The following is a 19,778-nucleotide window of genomic DNA, read 5'->3' as shown; positions in this document are numbered from 1 at the left end:
GCCTCCATTCATTTTCCGAGGTCCAAGATCATCTTCACTATCATTATTCTGAATTCTTTTTCTGGAAGGTTGCCTATCGCCACTTCGTTTAGTTGTTTTTCTGGGGTTTTATCTTGTTCCTTCATCTGGTACATAGCCCTCTGCCTTTTCATCTTGTCTATGTTTCTGTGAATATGGTTTTTGTTCCACAGGCTGCATAATTGTAGTTCTTCTTGCTTCTGCTGTCTGCCCTCTGTTGGATTAGGCTATCTAAGAGGCTTGTGCAAGTTTCCTGATGGGAGGGACTAGTGGTGGGTAGACCTGGCTTTTGCTCTGGTGGGCAGAGCTGAGTAAAACTTTAATCTGCTTGTCTGCTGATGGGTGTGGCTGAGTTCCTCCGTGTTGGTTGTTTGGCCTGAGGCGACCCAACACTGAAGCCTACCCGGGATCTTTGGTGGGGCTAATGGCGGACTCTGGGAGGTATCACGCCAAGGAGTACTTCCCAGAACTTCTGCTGCCAGTGTCCTTGTCCTCACAGTGAGCCACATCCATCCCCACTTCTGCAGGAGACCCTGCAACACTAGCAGGTAGGTCTGGTTCAGTCTCCTATGGGGTCGCTGCTCCTTTCCCTGGGTCCCGATGCACACACTACTTTGTGTGTGTCCTCCAAGAGTGGAGTCTCTGTTTCCCCCAGTCCTGTCAAAGTCCTATAATCAAATCCTGCTAGCCTTCAAAGTCTGATTCTCTATGAATTCCTCCTCCCATTGCTGGACCCCCAGGTTGGGAAGCCTGACATGGGGCTCAGAACCTTCACTCCAGTAGATGGACTTCTGTGTATAATTGTTCTCCAGTTTGTGAGTCACCCACCCAGGAGTTATGGGATTTGATTTTATTGTGATTGCACCCCACCTACCATCTCATTGTGGCTTCTCCTTTGTCTTTGGATGTGGGGTATCTTTTTTGGTGAGTTCCAGTGTCTTCCTGTCGATGATTGTTCAGCAGTCAGTTGTGATTCCAGTGCTCTTGCAAGAGGGAGTGAGAGCACGTCCTTCTACTCCGCCATCTTGAACCAATCTCCTCTCGCTGTGAAGGATCTTATATGTGAAATCATCATTCTCAGATAACAATGACTGTCGAAGAAGGAAAAACACTTTTTAGGTTTTTTGAAATAAAGAAGAGTCATTAAGCTATTGAAAGTGCACAAAGTCAGAATTAATGAAATAACAGTTGACACTGATAATTTTCTAGTATACTGGTAGTATGGTCAATTATTTGATGCAAAAGCCATTTCAACCTAGAATTGCATGAAACTCAGATAAAAGAAACCTGAGCCATAAAATAGCTAAGAAGGAAACCTGAACTTCCCACAGAAGCAATTGCATAAGCCATGCAAGGCCAAAGGTTTTACCAATGCTGATGTACAGAAACTGGAAGTTAATGGAAGTTAATACCTGAACCCCAGCTATTATCTATATTTCATTCTATATAATGTCGTATATAGTAAAACGAATATAATTCTTGTTTCAATCATTCTTATCTAACCCTCCTGTCTTTTTAAGGAACCCAGTTGGAGAACCCTTGTGGATATTATTTTAGGAAGGCATCTGTGGCAGTCATGGAAATGCTCAGATCTTCCTTCCAGAGAACTTGTGCAAGTACTGGGGTTGGCAGACAATCTCCAGAGGCCCAACCTTTGGATCCGCCACAATGTTCATGCCAAGGCTGCACTTTCTTCAGGTTTCACCCAGCCAGTGACTGGCTACTAGGGCTGGGCCATTTCTGCCCAACACCAGACTCTTCTAAAGGGCAGTCTCTACTTTGTGGCTCCCCATCGACCTGATTGACTCAGTGTCAGAGCTGTAGTATAGTCTGAAGCTCTTCCTATTCAATACATCATCATCCTTCCTTCCTTCTCTCTTTACACAGGTGCTAGACCTTCATCACAGTCTGATGCTTTCCTTGCCTATTCTGCTCCCTCTCCCCTACATCTTTCAGAGGTGTCTCCTCCAAAAAATCCTTCAACTATCTAATTCCATCTTGCCTTCAGCTTCTTAGATAACTTGAGATGATACAGCATTTGAATTAAGTGGACCCCCAATTTGCAATAGAGATAAAAGTTCTTTTAACTTTTAAGTATATTTTTAAAGAACTTTTAGGCACTGCTTAAAATCTTGTTCCAACAAGAGTCATTGCTGTCTGAATGTGTTTTAGATTACTTACTTACAAGGAGGCCTTCAGCAAGATGCCCCTTATCTGAACAGTGGAGCTATTACTGTTTACAATGCTGTGAGAGAAACTTCAGGGACTTGGCTTTCTCTCTGACCCAAGTACAATTTGTTTTTCAGCCAAAAAGAGTTACTTCGATGCCAGTTGGCCATCACTGTTGATTGGCATCTCACTGGCTATACTTTGCAAAAATATGTTTGATGATCAGGTTCAGAGTTCTTACATGCAGATCAACCCACTGGATCCATCAGATTCTAAAGAATAAGAGTATCATATAGAATTTTTCTCACATTTGTCTCTGCTTAAAATGATAACTTATTCCTTGAGGATGTCAAAATCTGATTTTAATATGATCAGATTCAGATTCAATTAATGAAAAAGGATAAATCAAGAGGACGAGTTTACTTACATTTTTCAGCCATGTATGTATGTATCTGTAATATGTTCATTTTCCCTGCAGATGGGTAAGTAAGATCATCCACTTTCTCACTTACCCAGACCTCCTTCAAAGTGTCTTGGTTTTACACAGGCACTTTGGGTGCATAAGTGCCCTGGGTTCATTATAATACCCTGTGCAACTAGTGAGATTCGTGAATATAATTTAAATAGTATGAAGAATTTCTTGATAAAACTCCAGTCAAATTTAATTTTTAAGCCCTTTAGAGCAGATTATTTTCACTATGTATTACAATACCATCAGGAATTTGAGCATAGTGGATTTATATATTTCCTGTGTTATTATTTTCTATGTGCAATGACCTATTAAATTGATTACCTCACATAATTCACATTACAACCCTATGTGTTATGTTATTTATCATCTCTAATTTAAGATACAGAAGCTGGGTTTTAGAAAGGATGAGTAATTTGCTCAAGGTTACACAGCTAGCTAACAGTTTAGCAGGGATTTTAATGTGCGTTAGTCTGACCCCATGTCTGCACTTTTACGTACACATGGTACATCTTTCCTAAATGTCCTACATAATAGAAGATGGAGGCCATGCTACACATTAATGTAACATTGGGCAAGTCTTTTAACTTCGCCTGGAGAATTTATAAAACAAGCAGGGTGAGTTGGCCTCGAGCCCTAGACCCTCTCTGGGGTTCCTTCCTGCTGTAACATTCTTTTACTCTATAGCTAATCTGGATAAGCTCCTACCAAAACACAGTCTGAAAAAAATTATATGCAGTGTAGGGTGCAAGCCTCTGCACATGCTGATCGGGTATGCCAAGTCTTCTGAAACGTTCTTAAATGTCTATTACTCCCTCTACCTTGAAATAGAGTACATATGGCAACAAAAGAAAACTGTCGTTTATAGCTTTGATGAATGGGTGTCCTGTGCTCCTGTTGGGGAGTATATCTAAGTTTAAAACCATGATTAAATCTCAAAACCAAGACATCATAATTTAAAACAAATGGATAGCTGTAAACTATATAGAAAAATGCAACTGAATTCACCCAAAGCTTTAAAAAAAGGCTTATATCCTACAAACTTTAAATTAGTGTTCCTTATTATAAGTTCTAATTCAAGTAATAGTATTTGGGTGATAGGTCTCTGATTTCCTCCGCTGCACTCATCCTAAAGTTTCTAGTCTGATAACGCTAGCAATCTATAACAATGATAATATCTGAGATAAAGGCATTTGGATCTAGAAATGGTCACTTCAAAAGTATTCAAAAATCAGTGAATCATCCAAATGGAAAGTCTCCTATGTGCAGTATGATATAAATTATTTGTTCTCTTTGACGGATTGGCATCTCATACCTATCCTGAGGTTGAAAATATACAATTTCCATGTAAAATACACAATTTCATGTTTGCATTAGCAAATTGATGCCATGTGAGCAGAGTATTGTTGTATGGGCCAGGTGGCACTATGATACAATCATACAATTTCCTCCTCAGAGGTCCCTTCAGTTTTGTTCATTTACTCCTATAGTTGTATACTACAGGAGGCCTTGAATGGATTTTCTGGCATTTTGGACTATAATAGAATGTTGTTGAATAACTTGCTCATCCCCCACTTGTTATTATCAGACAAAAAATAGGACATTGAAAAGTGAAGTTAATATTTAAATAGTCAAAGCACTGAGATTCCCAAAAACACTGAGCCCAGGATTTAGTTTATAAAATTTCTCTTCTCGTGTGTTCCCTCCCCATCTGTTATTCCTGTCTTAACATGCACTTCAAGTTCAAGCCAAAATTTTGCCCAATGGACCTGCCATTGCATGTTTATTATTTCTTTAAAAATCAAATTTAGCATCATATTGAAAACATGTTGAATGATCAAAATGAATTCTGTAAAGCTCAGTCTTTCCTTCTTATTTTCTCCACAGTGGCAGCTGGAATAGAGGTGCTTTCATGTTCTTTAAGAACATTGCTCCTTCTTGTTATGGATGCACTAAGCCAGACCTGAAAATATCATTTTCTTTTCTTTTCCCCATGAGGGGAAGTAACCCAGATTTTAATTTGGCAAATGTGCCTATGAAACAGAACTGAGATATCAGTTTATGTGGATGGTCTCCTTTTGATACACCATCACCAAAATGAAGCAGAGAAACCTAGGTTTTTGGGTTTTTTTTTTCCCCCCTGGTTGAAACAAAGAATTAAAAGGAAACAGAAGAAACAAGCTCCTATCTTGCCAGAAACACACATATCCACAACGTCCCTGGAGGTGCCGCATGACTGATATGGCTCTTGTTAAACAGTAACTAATAGCAAAATGGCAAGCGGCTAAAAGGAAATTGGCTTAACACTTCTCAACCCCAAAGTGAAGTGTTGTAATGAAAGGGAAGCACAGAGAACAGGTGTAACTCAGTGTCTTGATGTTAAGTCATAGAGGAGAACTGGCAGGATTTGAGTTTTGTGAGCAATGAGTTCAGGCATGCCCGTATTTTTCTGGGTGAATAATGCTTAAGTTTGTAGCTGTTTAATTTTCTGCTACTGCTACTATCCTACCCGTCTGAGCCCATTCAGAATGACTTACCAATTATATACCAGGGCATACAATTTCAGATGATTATTTCATATCTCTCATCTCCTCTCAAACCTCCAACTCCTCTTCTCCATCCTCTCTTTTAGCTGTGACCTTGCTTCTTAGTTCACCAAGAAAATTGAAGTAATCAGAGGAAAGCTACCACAGACCCACCCTCCGCCACCGCTGCCACCACACCTACCCACCTTCCAGCATCTGTCCACGTACACCTGTCATGATCAATCAATTTTCCACTCCTACTAAAGCCAGACTCCCTTCTTGTGCACAAGATTCCATGTCGCCTCACTCAGGACATTGCTGTCTCCCTACTCTCCTGCTATTAATTTTTGCTCTCTCCTGACTCATTCCTGACATATAGTCACAATTAGTATATTAAGGAGAAAAACTGTTCTTGATTCCAATTCCCCTCCCAGCTGTCATCCATTATTTGTAATTGACTCAAACTGGAAACAACCCAAATCCATACCAGCATGTTAATGAATACACAAATTGTGGTATATCCATACAGTGGAATATTAACAACAAAAAGATTGAACTACTGACACATACAACAACATAGATAACTCTCAGAATGATTACATAAGCAGTGAAAGAAGCCAGGCCAAAAAGTGCGTACTTCATGATTCCATGTTTAGAAAAATTTAGAAAATGAAAACTAATCTATTGTGGCAGAAAGCATATCAGTGGTTTTCTGTGGATGGGGGGAAGGATGACCGGTGAGAGGAAGGGATAACAAAAGGACATGAGAAAACTTTTGATGATATTGGATATTTTCATTATCTTGATTGTGTTGATGGCTCCACAAGTGTACACATATTTCAAAACTTATTAAACTGTATACTTTAAATATGCGTAGTTTATTATTTATCGATTATACCTCAACAAAGCTGTTAAAGAAACTGGAAACATCAGAGTGTATTGCACAGTAAGTTTAAACTTTGTTTCCTGAAAATTTTGTTTCATTGTGTGTGTGTGTATGCAGCACTTGTATTTTCAAATCAATTATCTCTCACTTTAAAAAACTATTTTCTAATTAATTAATTTCTGTCCTTAGGCATGTTTTTTTCACTCCCCTTCTGCTTCTCCTCCTCCTCCTAAATTCTGGAATTAAGTGCATAATTCATTTATTTTTTTCTCTTGTTTTTAAGAATAAAATAATTTAAGGCTATAAATTTATTGGGGACTTCTCATATACTATTTTAATGTAGTGTTTTCAGAGTCATTAGCTTGTTCTGGGCTTCTTTTTGACCCCAAAAAAGATTAATTAAGAGAGCTTTTAAAACTATCTTTTATTGAAGTTTAATTTCTAATTTTATTGCATTGTTCTCAGAGAGCCCTGATCAGCTTCTTCTAATTAGAATGAAATATTCTGGGAGAGAGTATATTAAAGTGGTTAGGAGGAAGCTCTGAGTCACACACGCTGGAGTTAGAATCCTGTTTTTCCCACTACAATAGTGATTTTGGGGGCACAGATTAGATAAGTTCTTTAAGCTTCAGTTCCTGCCTCTTTAAATAGGTTTAATAATGTCTATCTCATTGTATTATTGTGGGGATTAAATGAGATGATAGATGCCAAAAAACCCTTGGCATGGTGGCTGGCCTGAAACGGAGCTAAACTCATATTAGCTAACTAGTATTAACATTGTCCATTTTTTTTTTTGACTAGGAAATAATGTTTACTCTAACATGTATTCTCAAATTACAGCATTTAATCTAATTTATAGAACATCTTTAGTACTTATATTGTTTAAATCAGCTATGTCATTTTTTCTTTGTATTTCAAAGTGGTCTGCTTAAGTCTCCCACTAAAGTATTTTTTCAAGGACTTCTCTTTTCCAATCACTTCTTTGTATATTTCAATGACCTGATATTTGCTCCACAAAGTTTCATGATTATAATCTCTTCTTTGGGATACCTTGAATCAATATAAAGTGTTGACCTTTCTCCATTTAATCCAGTCCTTTTAGGTTTGAATTCTAGGTTGTTTCTTATAATAAAATGGTCACTGTTTTTTACTTATTTTTTTACACTTACCTAAAGATATCTTTTTAATTTAAATCTTTACATTACACTTTTAAGCCTTTCTTTTCAAAGACCATAAGATGGAATCTGACAAATCCATTAGTCTTTGTTTTTCAATAGCGAGTGTCAACCCAGTTTTGCTTAGGATTATGTATGTCTTTCTGCATTAATGCTTCTTAGAGGTTATTTTTTACTCTGGTATTTGATTATGTTTTGTTTTTTCTTTTTATTCAATTGATTTCTAAGATACACTCTTTGGAATTATTTTTATTAGAAAAATTAGATCTATTTTCCTGTGATTATGAATACTAAGAATGCAATGGTTTCCATTGGCACATTTGTAAAATAATTTTCCTCTTTTCTTCCTCTCTCAATTTCTCAGTTTTATTGACATCATCTATTATTCAAATTGAGAATCTATTTGATAAGATTCTTATGTTTTACAAGTTTATTTTTAATATTTGCATTGGAATTTTTGAACATTTAAAAGTGACATTGATATTTTTAAAGTCTCTGGTTTCTGAATTTTAATGTTTATCCACAGTTCATTTATTTTCCTCATTCTTGAGTTCTTTATTTAGTTTCACCTCTTGGATAGCTCTAGCATATTTTTAAGTAATGTTTTAAGGGATGGTATCTGGATAGCACATTTTTTAAAGCCCTTGCATTTCTGTTCTTTGATGAGTATTTTGATCCGTAGACTCAAATCTTTCTTCAGTTCAGGGAATATTTTATTTTCCTGTTGTTTCTTTGATCACAGACTTTGCACAGTATGCTCTATACTTTTCTTCTTGAATTCCCATTAAACTCACTTTGTTCTATTTTCAGTCTATGTGCTGGGTAGTCTCCATTTGCCCCTCAGCTCCATTTGTCCCTCAGCCCTTCTCTGTCCTACTATGTGTCTCAGAAAGCCAACCTCTATAGACTGCATTGTCCAGTTTCTCTTGCCCCCTGGTCTGGCTGTCAAAAGGAACCAGTAAAAGATCAGAAGGAATGAGGAGTGGGGGGATGGTGGTGGTGTATTTACTCAACCTGTTCCCTTTCTACCAGGCGTCAGCTAGGACAGAGGCTGCATTCCTCTACCAAATGTCACAGCTTCTGTTGGGCAGCACCTCTCCATTGGTTAATGGAGGAGAAAGATAACAATGTAATATAAAAATGTGTAAATTAAATAATTACAATTTGGAATATTTTCTATGAGTCAATAAATGGGGTGTTATGGTACAGAGTACCCTGAGGAGGCTACTTAGAGTCTGGGCAAGGAAACCTACCCTCTGGAAATAACACTTAAGCTAAAAGATGAGCAGGTATGAAGAGCTGAAGAGAGAACGGTACACACAGAAGGAATTGTAAAGCAAAACGTTTTTGGTGTTCTGGGAATGAAGAAAAAAGTCCAGTGTGACTGGAGCATAGTGAGAAAGGACAGCCATGGAATTAGATGAAGATGAAGAAGACAAGCCATTAAAGTGTAGTGGAAAGCTATTTGAAAGTTTGTTAGCAGAGAGAAATGTACGTTTTTAAAGGATTGTTTTGAAGGCTGTATGAAGGGTGAATTGTTGCAGAAGTGAAAATGGACAGTACAGGTAGTTGGCTGTTGTAGGAGTCCATGTGAGCGGTGCTAAGGATGAAGATGGTAGCAGCCGATTATTCCTTTCTCCTTTTAGCATTTTTGCTGCTCTAAGATTTTTCACTCTTGTGTCTTTCATTCCAATCGAGAATTCAAACAGCTGAAAATACATTAAAAAACACTCAAAGAGTGCCTCTCGTTCCAGTGCCACTTTTTCAGCTGTTTGATCTTAGGAAATTTTCGCTTGCCTCAACTTCAGTGCCAGATTTGCTTCTACTTGAAAGTAGAACATTAGGGCTCTTTTGGTTGATGTGCTGTTTGGTTCATATACCTTCAAAAACTGTCAGCAGTCGAAGGGTCTGTCTGTATTTCTTTTCTTCCTTTGCCTCAGCCATCTTGACTGTCCTAAGCAGCACTGACTTACCTTAATTTCCACGTATATTCCACTTTAAAGATATGCAAAGATTCAGACTCTACTTACAGTTAACCCTGCTGGTCTTTCACAGAGGCTGTGCCTTCTAATCAACGTTATTCCTTATCACCATATGGTGGCAGACCATGAAGAAAGTAGATGGTGAGTCTCCAAAATCCTTTGATGGCAAGGTCTTCTCTTACATTTCTTTCATACCCTTCAAAGTGCAGGGCTGAACCCAGAGTTGGTCACGGGCCTGATGTGAGATCAGTGAGTGAGTGGACCTCTCAGAGTTACGCTTACAAGGTCTCTATGCAGCAAATTGTAGCAGTGACGCTTTTTATCTAATGGCAGACTTGATGTTCAATAGCTTCCCCTAAATCATTTTAACCTACTTCAGGTTTAATGGGCAAATAAACCTCCTCCCTCTTCTGTTCCACCCCAAGGCAAGGCATGATTCCTTGGTTTGCTCGGTTCATGGTGAGCCTATTGCCTTCTCTAAGGGGATTTGTTCTTCATTTCATTCAAGCAGGGTCCTAATTCTACTTGGCAATAATCCCCAAATGCTTTGCATATGTTTTCCCATAAGGACTGGGAGAGACAAACAAATTTAGGGACAGCCACATGTATCCTAAAGTATAATGTGGGAAGTATACATATTCAACTTCATCATGGTCCTAGCTTATATATTATGACTACAAAAAATTAGTTTTAGTTCATGTATCCAATACTTAAGTGAAGCAAATGTGGCCCAGGAAAAAAATGTAAGCTGCATAAAAATCAGACCATTGTTCTTAGAACACCTGCCTTCTATTTTCTCTCGGTTTGACCTGAGAAGGAACTGATATTAAAGGAAAGACCTAAGCAGAGTTTATCTGCTCTAGGAGGACACTTATGGCCTCCTGGGCTTTGTCTGCATGGAAGTGCCTTAGTCAGTTTTAGCTGAGTCAAGGCAATTGTCTAGGGAAATGCCTCAGTTGTCAAAAGAGTTGAAATGACTGGATGTCCGTGCTACAGTGCAGTCATTTTGATTTTCTATTATCAAGCTGAATAAATTTCTAAAAAAAAGATTAACCAATGAAACACAAGCATGACCTAATAATAAAATCTGTGGAGCTATTAGTTCTAAGTGTTTGGATGGAAACTAGAGGAAGCCACAAGAAACACTCTGTCCTTGGGCGTCTTATTCCTTGGAGGGTGGGAACTGTGACTTGCTTCTTTTTTTTTTTCTTTTTTTAATTAATTAATTTATTTGTATTTATATTTGGCTGTGTTGGGTCTTTATTGCTGTGCACGGGCTTTCTCTAGTTGAGGTGAGCAGGGGCTACTCTTAGTTGCAGTGCGTGGGCTTCTCATTGTCCTGGCTTCTCTTGTTGTGGAGCAGGGCTCTAGGTGTGCAGGCTGCAGTAGTTGTGGCTCATGGGCTCAGTAGTTGTGGCTCGCAAGCTCTAGAGCACAGGCTCAGTAGTTGTGGCACCCAGGCTTAGTTGCTCTGGGGCATGTGGAATCTTCCCGGACCAGGGCTTGAACCCATGTCCCCTGCACTGGCAGGCAGATTCCCAACCACTGCATCACCAGGGAAGCCCTGTGACTTGCTTCTAACCAACAAAATACAACAGATAAGTCACAAAACCAAAAGAAAGAGATGGAAGGAAAGGAGCTGACTGAAATAATTTTGGGGAACAGTGTTTTGACTGAACACTGTAAGTCTAAAGATAAGTGTATACAAACATTTCACTATAGGTGGAAAATTTATTTCTCACAAGGATATGGGTGGGAATTCTGAAACTACTTTTTTTTTATACTACAGCTGATAATTAAGTGTATATGTTATAGATAATAAGAGCCAGGTTTCTCACTTTCAGAGAAAGAAGTTACAAATGAGGAGAGGAAGAAAGTAGAATAAACCCTATACAGGTGGATTGGTGTCAGAGGCATCAAAATGGATGCATGTTTGTTTTTAAATATGTATACAGATAAATAAGTAAATAAATAAATGAGTTAATATACTAGCTTTATCCACTGAGAGTGGCTAGAATAGTGATATCCCAGTAGCAATGAGCACAGCTAACACCCAGAACTTATTTTCTAACTGTCATTCTCCAATAAAAGCAACCAGAACTCCTTGGAAAACTGGTTTAGTTCAGGACTGAGTCAGGGAAAACCCAAGATTAGCTTGAGCATCTTGTGGTATCTGAAATAAAGGAAGCGCACACACACACACACACACACACACACGCAAAAGAATTGCAGCATATCAAAATGGCACAGTTTTAGAATTCTAAAAAAGTTCCCAATGGCCAAATTTAGAACAACTTGAGTAAAAAAAAATTATAACCCAAAGAATAAAATAAATAAAATAAAATAAATATCCATGAGTTCATACTAATATATATATATATATATATATATATATATATATATATATATATATATATATGTATAAATGACCTAGAAGTGACAACTCTTCCTTACAGAAGAAGTACAATTAATATATGTAAAAGGAATGAAGGAAATAAAAAATCACCATTAGAATATCATACTAAGAATTGCTGTCAGCAAGTCCATTATGCTTGCTTAAGTCTATTGGCTAAAGTTTAATCAAAATAGGATTTTTGTCCAAAATGTCTAACTTACAAATCCCTTAGTCACCAAATGCATTCATCAATTAACACTTCTGATCAAGCATAACACTAATTAAAATAAAATTAAGACAACATACCAAAAAGCATAATAGTTGATTAAATTTCTAATTTAATACTCCTATACAATTCCACTGTATTTTAAAAACCATCTGTTTTATTATAATTCCCTTTTTAAACACAAGAATGTTATAGCGATAAATGTTAAAACAAGGATTTTCTAATATGAAATGAATCTAAAATAATGAAACCCTACTTTTAACATTATTTGAGAAGAAAATAAATTCTACCTCTGCATTGTGCTTAGTTGTTATTTCTAATTTTTCTTTCTTAGCCCCATGGAGTTTCTTTCTGAGATCAGCAGTAATATCCAAGTGTGTTTCACTTTTAACCATTTGTTTTATATCAGATGAGGCATTCTTCAACCTATAAAATGAGATCAAAATAAAATTCTTATTAAGTAAAAAAAAAACCCAGGTTTTTTGTATAATCTCAAAATATCTCTTTCAAAATATTTAGTAATTACAAAGGAAAATTACTATGTTGTAAGTTACCACCTTAGCCAGATGATCGAGGTTAACATCCCCAGTATTAATAGCTATCATGATCCCTGATATGAAACCCTGAGAAGGGCACACCACCCCTATGGTAGCCTTCCCAATTATACATAGCCTCAAGGTAATTATAAGAAACATTAGACAATCCCAAGTTGAGGAATATTCTTCAAAAGAATTGACCAGTACTCTTCAAAGGTGTCAAGGTCATGCAACATAAGAGAAGACTAAGGAACTGTCATAGATTGGAGGAGACCAAGAGACATTACATCTAAATCAGGGGTGGGCAAACTTTTTTGTAAAGACACAGATAGTAAATATTTTAGGCTTTGTAGGCCATATAGTCTTTGTTACATCTACTCATCACCACCATTTTAGTGTCAAAGTAGACAGCGATAATAAGGAAATAAATGATCATGGCTGTATTCCAATAAAAACTTTATTTACAAAACCAGAAAGCGGGCCAGATTTGGCCTGTGGGGCTGGAGTTTTGCTGATTTAAGTATAATTTAGGATCCCATGGTATAGACAAAGGAGAGTCAATGAAAAAAAAAAAAAAAACTGGTAAAATCTGAATTAGCTCTGTTTATTAGTTAATCATACCAAGATTAATTCCTTAGTTTTCATAAATACTCTATGGTTATGTAAAATGTAAACATTAGAGAAAACTGGGGGAATGGTATATAGAAATTCTGTAAAATTTTGCAATTCTTTTGTAAATCTAAAATTGTTTTTTAAAAAACTCCATAAAGTCAATTAGACAGATACATACATACATACTTAGATACATATATACATCATTGGAATTGAAGGTGCCTAAGAGAGCAGAGGCATGCTTAGTTCTGCAGGAAGAGTCAGTGCAAACTTGGCCAGAAGCATATTTGTAGGCCTGGTGAGCTTTGACTACAAATTGAACTCTTATTTAAGTGTTTTTTGAAGTCGCTAAAATTTTCCCTCTAAGCATTTTTATTTTATTCTTGCGACAACAGACATGCTGGGAGCCATTTAGGAGGTTCTTAAAATAACTTATATAAAAATTGTTCATTTGTAGAGAAAACTCTCACAACTTTAATGAACTACTAAAAGTGCATTTATGAGCTGGTCAAAGCAAAGTTTCTTCTTATCATCTTCAAATGATCCTTTAAATGATTCAGGTTAAACTGTCAATTCATTTAAAGAGTCTGAGGTCTTTTGTGTGCTTAGAAACATAAAAAGACCTGCCCAAAGACAAAGGCAGATAGCTCTACATATACATATTCACAGATTTCATTCTACATTTCCTTTAAATCCACTTAAAAATGCTTAATTATTTTCCTGAGAAATATAGAAATATGTGGTGCGAATGGGGGTAGGGGTTGTGGCATTTGGACTTAGGCTGGAATTGAAATACCACTTCTTCCCTTGGTAGGAATTATATATATAGTTCTGGCTAACTTTTTTTTTTTTTGTATTGTTAAACCATACTTGTAGGATCTTAGAAGATCACTTACCTTGGAAGTACCTGAAGTCATCAGCCATGAGGCAATCAACAAACCTTTATTAAGTAACTACTGTGTGATAACTCTCTCAGTCCCCATCTTGTTTAACTCAAATCCTGTTAGAGCAAACTCTAAAATCTATCACAAATATAACCATTTCCACCATTTCCTAAGTCCCAAACTAATACAAATCACCATTGTTCCTCACCTGGGCTCCTGCGTCACCTCTTACCTAATCTCCTATGTCCACTCTTCAGTTTGCTCCTCACATAGTAACCAGAACTGGAATTCAGATCACATCACTTCTCTGATTTGTATCCTCCTATATTTTCCCATTTTATTAAAAATAAATCTGAACTTTAAAACTGGAATTCACATCACTTTTCTGATTAATACCCTCATATTTTCCCATTGAATTAAAAATAAATCCAAAATCCTTTTCAAGGACTACACAGTCCTACACAATCTCCCTCCTCCTTACCTCTCTGTTCTAATCTTGTTATTCCCTTTATCTGGAATGTTATTTCTCAGGATTTGTGTGTGTGTGTGTGTGTGTGTGTGTGTGTGTGTGTGTGGCTTGCTTGTTCTTATTTAGATCTCAGCTCAGATGTCAGAAAGCCTTCCTGAATTTCATGTATAAAGTTAGCCCCAGCAGTCTCTATCTCATTACGTTCTTTTCTTCATAGTACTTGCTACTCTCTGCAATTAGCCTGTTTCCTTTATATGGCTGTTTTCTTGAACTAGTCTCTTGAGGGTAGGGACTGTATCTGTCTTACCCACCACTGTACTTCCAATGCCTAAAATGTGTCTAGCATGAATAGGTGGTCAATGAATACTCCTTGTTAAAAATAAGTGAACCTGTGAATGAATTAATGCAAGGCACTGTACTAAGCAAATACAAGTACTCAAGATTGATTTCCATCCTCAGAGAGTTTATAATCTAGTAATTTGCATGACATACTATGAGAGATCTTACAAGACAAGGGTAATGCAGGGTCAGGATGGTTTATAGGAAGGACTGATGAATACTGACTGAGGAGATAAAAGTGGTATAATTCAAAGTATGCATTAAAGAGTCAGTAAACTTTTAAAATGCAAAGACCTGTGGCTGCAAAAGGGGTGTGTAGACTGCCCTCTCCATTTACCCCTCCAGGCCAAGGGTAAAGCCCACCAGGGAATGTAGCAGTAGACAGCAGACAGTGGGAAACAGGAGCAAGAATAAAGAGTTTATGAGGTCAGTTAAGAAGGCTTCTGCTCATTAAGTGACAGTTGGAGCTATAGAAGTAGAAGAAATTTTGTGGGAGAAGTGGGGAACTGATGCAGATAAAGGCAGAATAAATAACTACATCTAAGAAATAGGTAAACACAAAGTTACTACCAGGGAGAGAGACAGGCAGAAAGAGAGACAGAGAAAGAAACAAAGAGAATGGCCAGAGTGGTAGAAAGAGAGCATGTAATAGAAACTCATATTATTTATCAGCCATTTCAACTCAATTTTGAAACTAACAAACACAAACATTATCTGGTAGGATTTTAACCAGAAGGATTACAGAAACCGAGGGAAAAGAGGTCCAAGAATGAAGAGTTGGCCAACAGGGTCAAACAACAAGTCTAGAGAACTGGGAATTGGGTTTGGCAATCAGGAGGTTGCTTCAGACCTTCTGGGAACAGCTCTAGAGAAGTGCTAGAGGCAGGAGGCAAAGTGCAGTGGGATAAAGATGACTGGCAGGGGGTCAAATGGAGGGAAGGCAGTGAGTTTAGCTTTGTTTTTCAAGAAGTTTGGTGGTGAATGGAGTTACAAAAATGTGTACTTTATTTTTGTTTTGTTTTCAGTGTTTTTGTTTTGTTTTTTTTTTTGTTTTGTTTTTGATGGGAGGACATGCAGCCATTGCAAATCATCTTCTGGAGGGAGCATTGACGGGGGTGCCTGCATCACTGAGTGAGGCCTAGTCATGGAAATTACTATTGATGTGCAAATATGGTCGGTGCTGGAAGGATTCCCTCCTCATGAAGTGAAGGAAATTGGGGCCAGCCAATCTAACCAGTTAAATGTACTAAACTGAGTTAAATTTGGCTCGTATACATATATTTCTGTGAAATTCATCTGTTTCTACACTCTTTGTTTTGTTTTGTGTTCTCTTAGTTCTTTTCCCATAAAGTTTTCTTTTAAAAACTTTCACCTTAGTTTGACTAAATTAGAAGAAAATAAGTTTTTTCACACTTTAGTCAAGATAGATTAGTATATAGTTGGGCAATTGGGGCAAGTGTGTATGTATGTGTGTGCGTTGGGTGATAGTACAAATTAAAATGATTTAAGGTGGATAGGTGAATAGGGATTGGGAACATATTAGGGGAAAAGGTAGGGACAACTGTAGACACTGGTCCTTTATTACTTGCATAGTTGTCCCTATTAAGTTATAGAACTAAGATCAGTTGATTATCAAACTTTTGGGGAGCTCAAAACCTTGCTCGAACTTTCGATATGTTTGCATGTCTGGCTTATCCCTATGAGTATAGACATTTCAAGGGCTTCGCGTGGCTTTCTTCCTGCTCTGTTCACCCTCACAGTGTCTAGCATGAGATTATGTACTTTGTGTGCTCTCCTCTGCTGATGGCCATGACCAAGATTCACCACAGCTCTAGAATTCCTGCTGCATTTCGGTGCATTCAGATGTGGCCTGAGGCATGTTTCAAGACATGAAAGGCTGAATCAAGCATGACACTAATTCTGTATCTAATATGAATCCTCCTAAATTAATAGCCAGGGTCTGGAAGTTGTTTCTCCTTCCCAAGACCCAAGGCAATAGCTAATTATTTCAGTGTGAAGGCTGTTAATGGAGCTGGAGAAGAAAGTCACTGAAAACTGATTTCTTTAAAGCTAAAGTAACTGAAGAAAATGTCATTCAATCAGTCAAGAAACATGTATTTGGCATCTAGAACTTACTATGTTCTGGGCAGTTAGATGTTTGTCATGAAAATTTAAATAAGAAAATAGTTCCTGTTATTAATGGGCTCTACCCTAGTGATCTATGTAAGATGGTGGCCATGAGACAGGAAAAGCTTGTCTCTGAGAGATATAAGTAGAAGTCATGACTTAAGAGAACAGATACGTTAACCTATAGGCAGATCCATAGGAAGGACAGCCATGCGTGACTTCTACAATCCACATAGGAGGTATTGACAGTTGTTTGGACATTTACTGTAAAAGTCAAGAGGAGAGCAAGGAAGACTTGGATTTAACAGGAGTCTTCTACCAGTTGTTCCGGCCACCAATGCCCTGAATGTGATTCTTTTGTTGCAGGATAATTGTACAAGAGGAACAGATAAGGTGGCATTATAAGATTTGAACAGTGGACAGAATGAAAGCAGAAGAACTTATGAAAGCCATCTCTTGAAGGTGTAGTGATGAAAGCAACAGAGAAGTTGTGAGGTCTCCTAGCAGAGAGGGTATTAGGATCTGCCTGCCATTTCTATTCCTTCACTCCTCTTTCATGTTGTCTGTCGCCTCACCTGTGGACTTGGGATCAGCCAGCTTGTTTGACTTGTTATTTGATTCTTTTTACTGCATTGAAAGCTGATGCTTTTGACTGACTCAACTGTAGATCCATTCTGTATTGCTAACGCTGGACTGTGTCTGAGCTCTGGTAATTAAGGCTATCTTTTTTTCTTTTTCTGCCTGAAGTGGGTTTTGCAGGATTTTGCCTGGTGACAGTATTTTATTACTCACCACAGTCTACTGAAAAAAAAATGAGCTATTAAGTACTAAAAAGACATGGAAGAATCTTAAACGCATATTATTAAGTAAAAGAAGCCAATCTGAAAAAGCTATATACTGTATGATTCCAACTATATGACATCCTAGAAAAGGGAAAACAATGGAGGCAGTAAAAAGATCAGTGGTTATCAGGGGTTGGAGGAGAGGAGGGTGAATAGGTGAAGCACGGAGGATTTTTAGGGCAGGAAAATACTCTGTATGGTACTATAATGATAGATATGTGTCATTATACATTTGTCCAAATCCATAGAATGTGTGACACCAAAAGACAACCCTAAGGTAAACTATGGACTTTGGGGAATTATGATGTATCGATGTAGGTTCATCAATTGTAACAAACGTGCTGCTCCAGTGGGGGATGTTGATAGTGGGGAGGCTCTGCAGGTGTAGGCCAAGGACATATGGGAAATCTCTGTACCTTCTCCTCAATTTTGTGTGAACTTAAAACTGTTCTAAAATAATAAAGTTTTTAAAAAATCAAGTCTATTAAAAATAATTTCTAGAACATTACCAAAGTTATCATCATAATCTCCTTTCCATCTTTTGCAAACTACCATCAGGTGCTCCATTTTTCTTCATTAAAATTTTTTTCTTTTTATTAAATATGACTTCAGTTAAACTAAGAAAACTAGAATTTGAGGTAATAAATACATTTATAAAATTAATTTTCACTGTACATTATTAATGTTTAATCTTTTTGTCATACATATTCAAAATGTATGACATTCAGGGGTTAAGAAGCTGCAGTATTCTTTCTGTACAAAAAGAATTTTAGAATTTTTTTGTTCTCTGAGAATAGACCTCTCCCTCTCTCTTCTAGATTTTCTAATTTCAATCACACTCTCAGGAAAGCTATATGCATAAAAATTGCAAATTGCATCCAAGTGAAATATTTATCTCACAGCCTCACAAAGCTTACATCCTTATACTCTGTCTGCAGTTCCCATTCTTAGAGTCACACCATTAGGTTAGGCTTTTATTACAATGTGGGCAACAGAAATGAAGACCATTATGTTTCAAAATCAAAATTAAAGGAGGGGGTATTGAACCACTGCATCCATTCTTGAGAAATCTTTCCTAAATTACTTCTCTTAAAGCCTTCCCTGGTGAACTCAGCCCATTTTCTGTCTATAGCAATAATTGACACTTTATTACATTTATTCTGAACTTCAAATTATTAGTATAACATACACATAATCTGATATATTATTATATACATTTTGCTTCATTAAATGGTTCTGTGTTCTGAGCTAGACCTTAAACCCTTGGGCTTTTGTCTCACAGCACCTTGCTCTGTAGTGGGTCTATGGTTTATATTCCATAAAAACTTGACTATCAATTGACTATTGGAGACATTACCAGAGAGCAACATACAGCTACTGGAGTTGTGATTACTTTGAATTTGAATTCGCTGCCTTCTGCACTTTGCTTAGCCTCTTTCTGCATTTTCTACCTTGCTACAGCACTGTGAGTTGCTGTCCTCCTACAGGCTACAAAAATACCATTGTCCTGTGGATTATGAGTCTTTCTGCCTAGTTATTACTGAAAATTGTAAAGACCTCTTTAAGCTTGAGCTCCCTTCATCTGTGCAACACTCAGGTCTGCTTTTAAAGCCAGTGTATTGTCTAGGTCCTCCTGGAGGAAGCCTCCCATCAGTCATCATGTTCACTAATAATGTCAAACCTTTCCCACATTAGCCTTTTCATTTACTATTCTTTGGAACCATTTCAAACTTACTGTCAAGTAATAACCCACCATCATTTAACTCTGTACATTATGGCTTTCTTCCTTCCTCCACATTCAACTCTTCCTCCTCAAACACAACTCTCCTACCCCATACAACCTCTAAACTAGACATTACTGCAAAAGAGTCATGAGGTTTTCAAGCATTTCTCTGCCCTAACAATTTATTTCCAGAGTCATAATGCATTTAATCTTTCTAAATTTCTCTGACCTTCTTAAGCTTTCATATAGGAACAGGATGCTCGGTTAAGTAGCGGAGCATGAAATATCCCTTTGCTGTTTGGTACAGGGAAGTGGAACCCTGAAAATCTATTTGAGGCATAATCATCTGATAACTGCTCAAACTCCAGGCAGAGCAAATCAGGAGCAGATTTATTACTGCT

This window comes from Balaenoptera ricei, chromosome 3 (genome assembly GCF_028023285.1).
Source record: "Balaenoptera ricei isolate mBalRic1 chromosome 3, mBalRic1.hap2, whole genome shotgun sequence".
Lineage (NCBI taxonomy): Eukaryota > Metazoa > Chordata > Mammalia > Artiodactyla > Balaenopteridae > Balaenoptera > Balaenoptera ricei.
Note: the sequence above shows the minus strand (reverse complement) of the source record.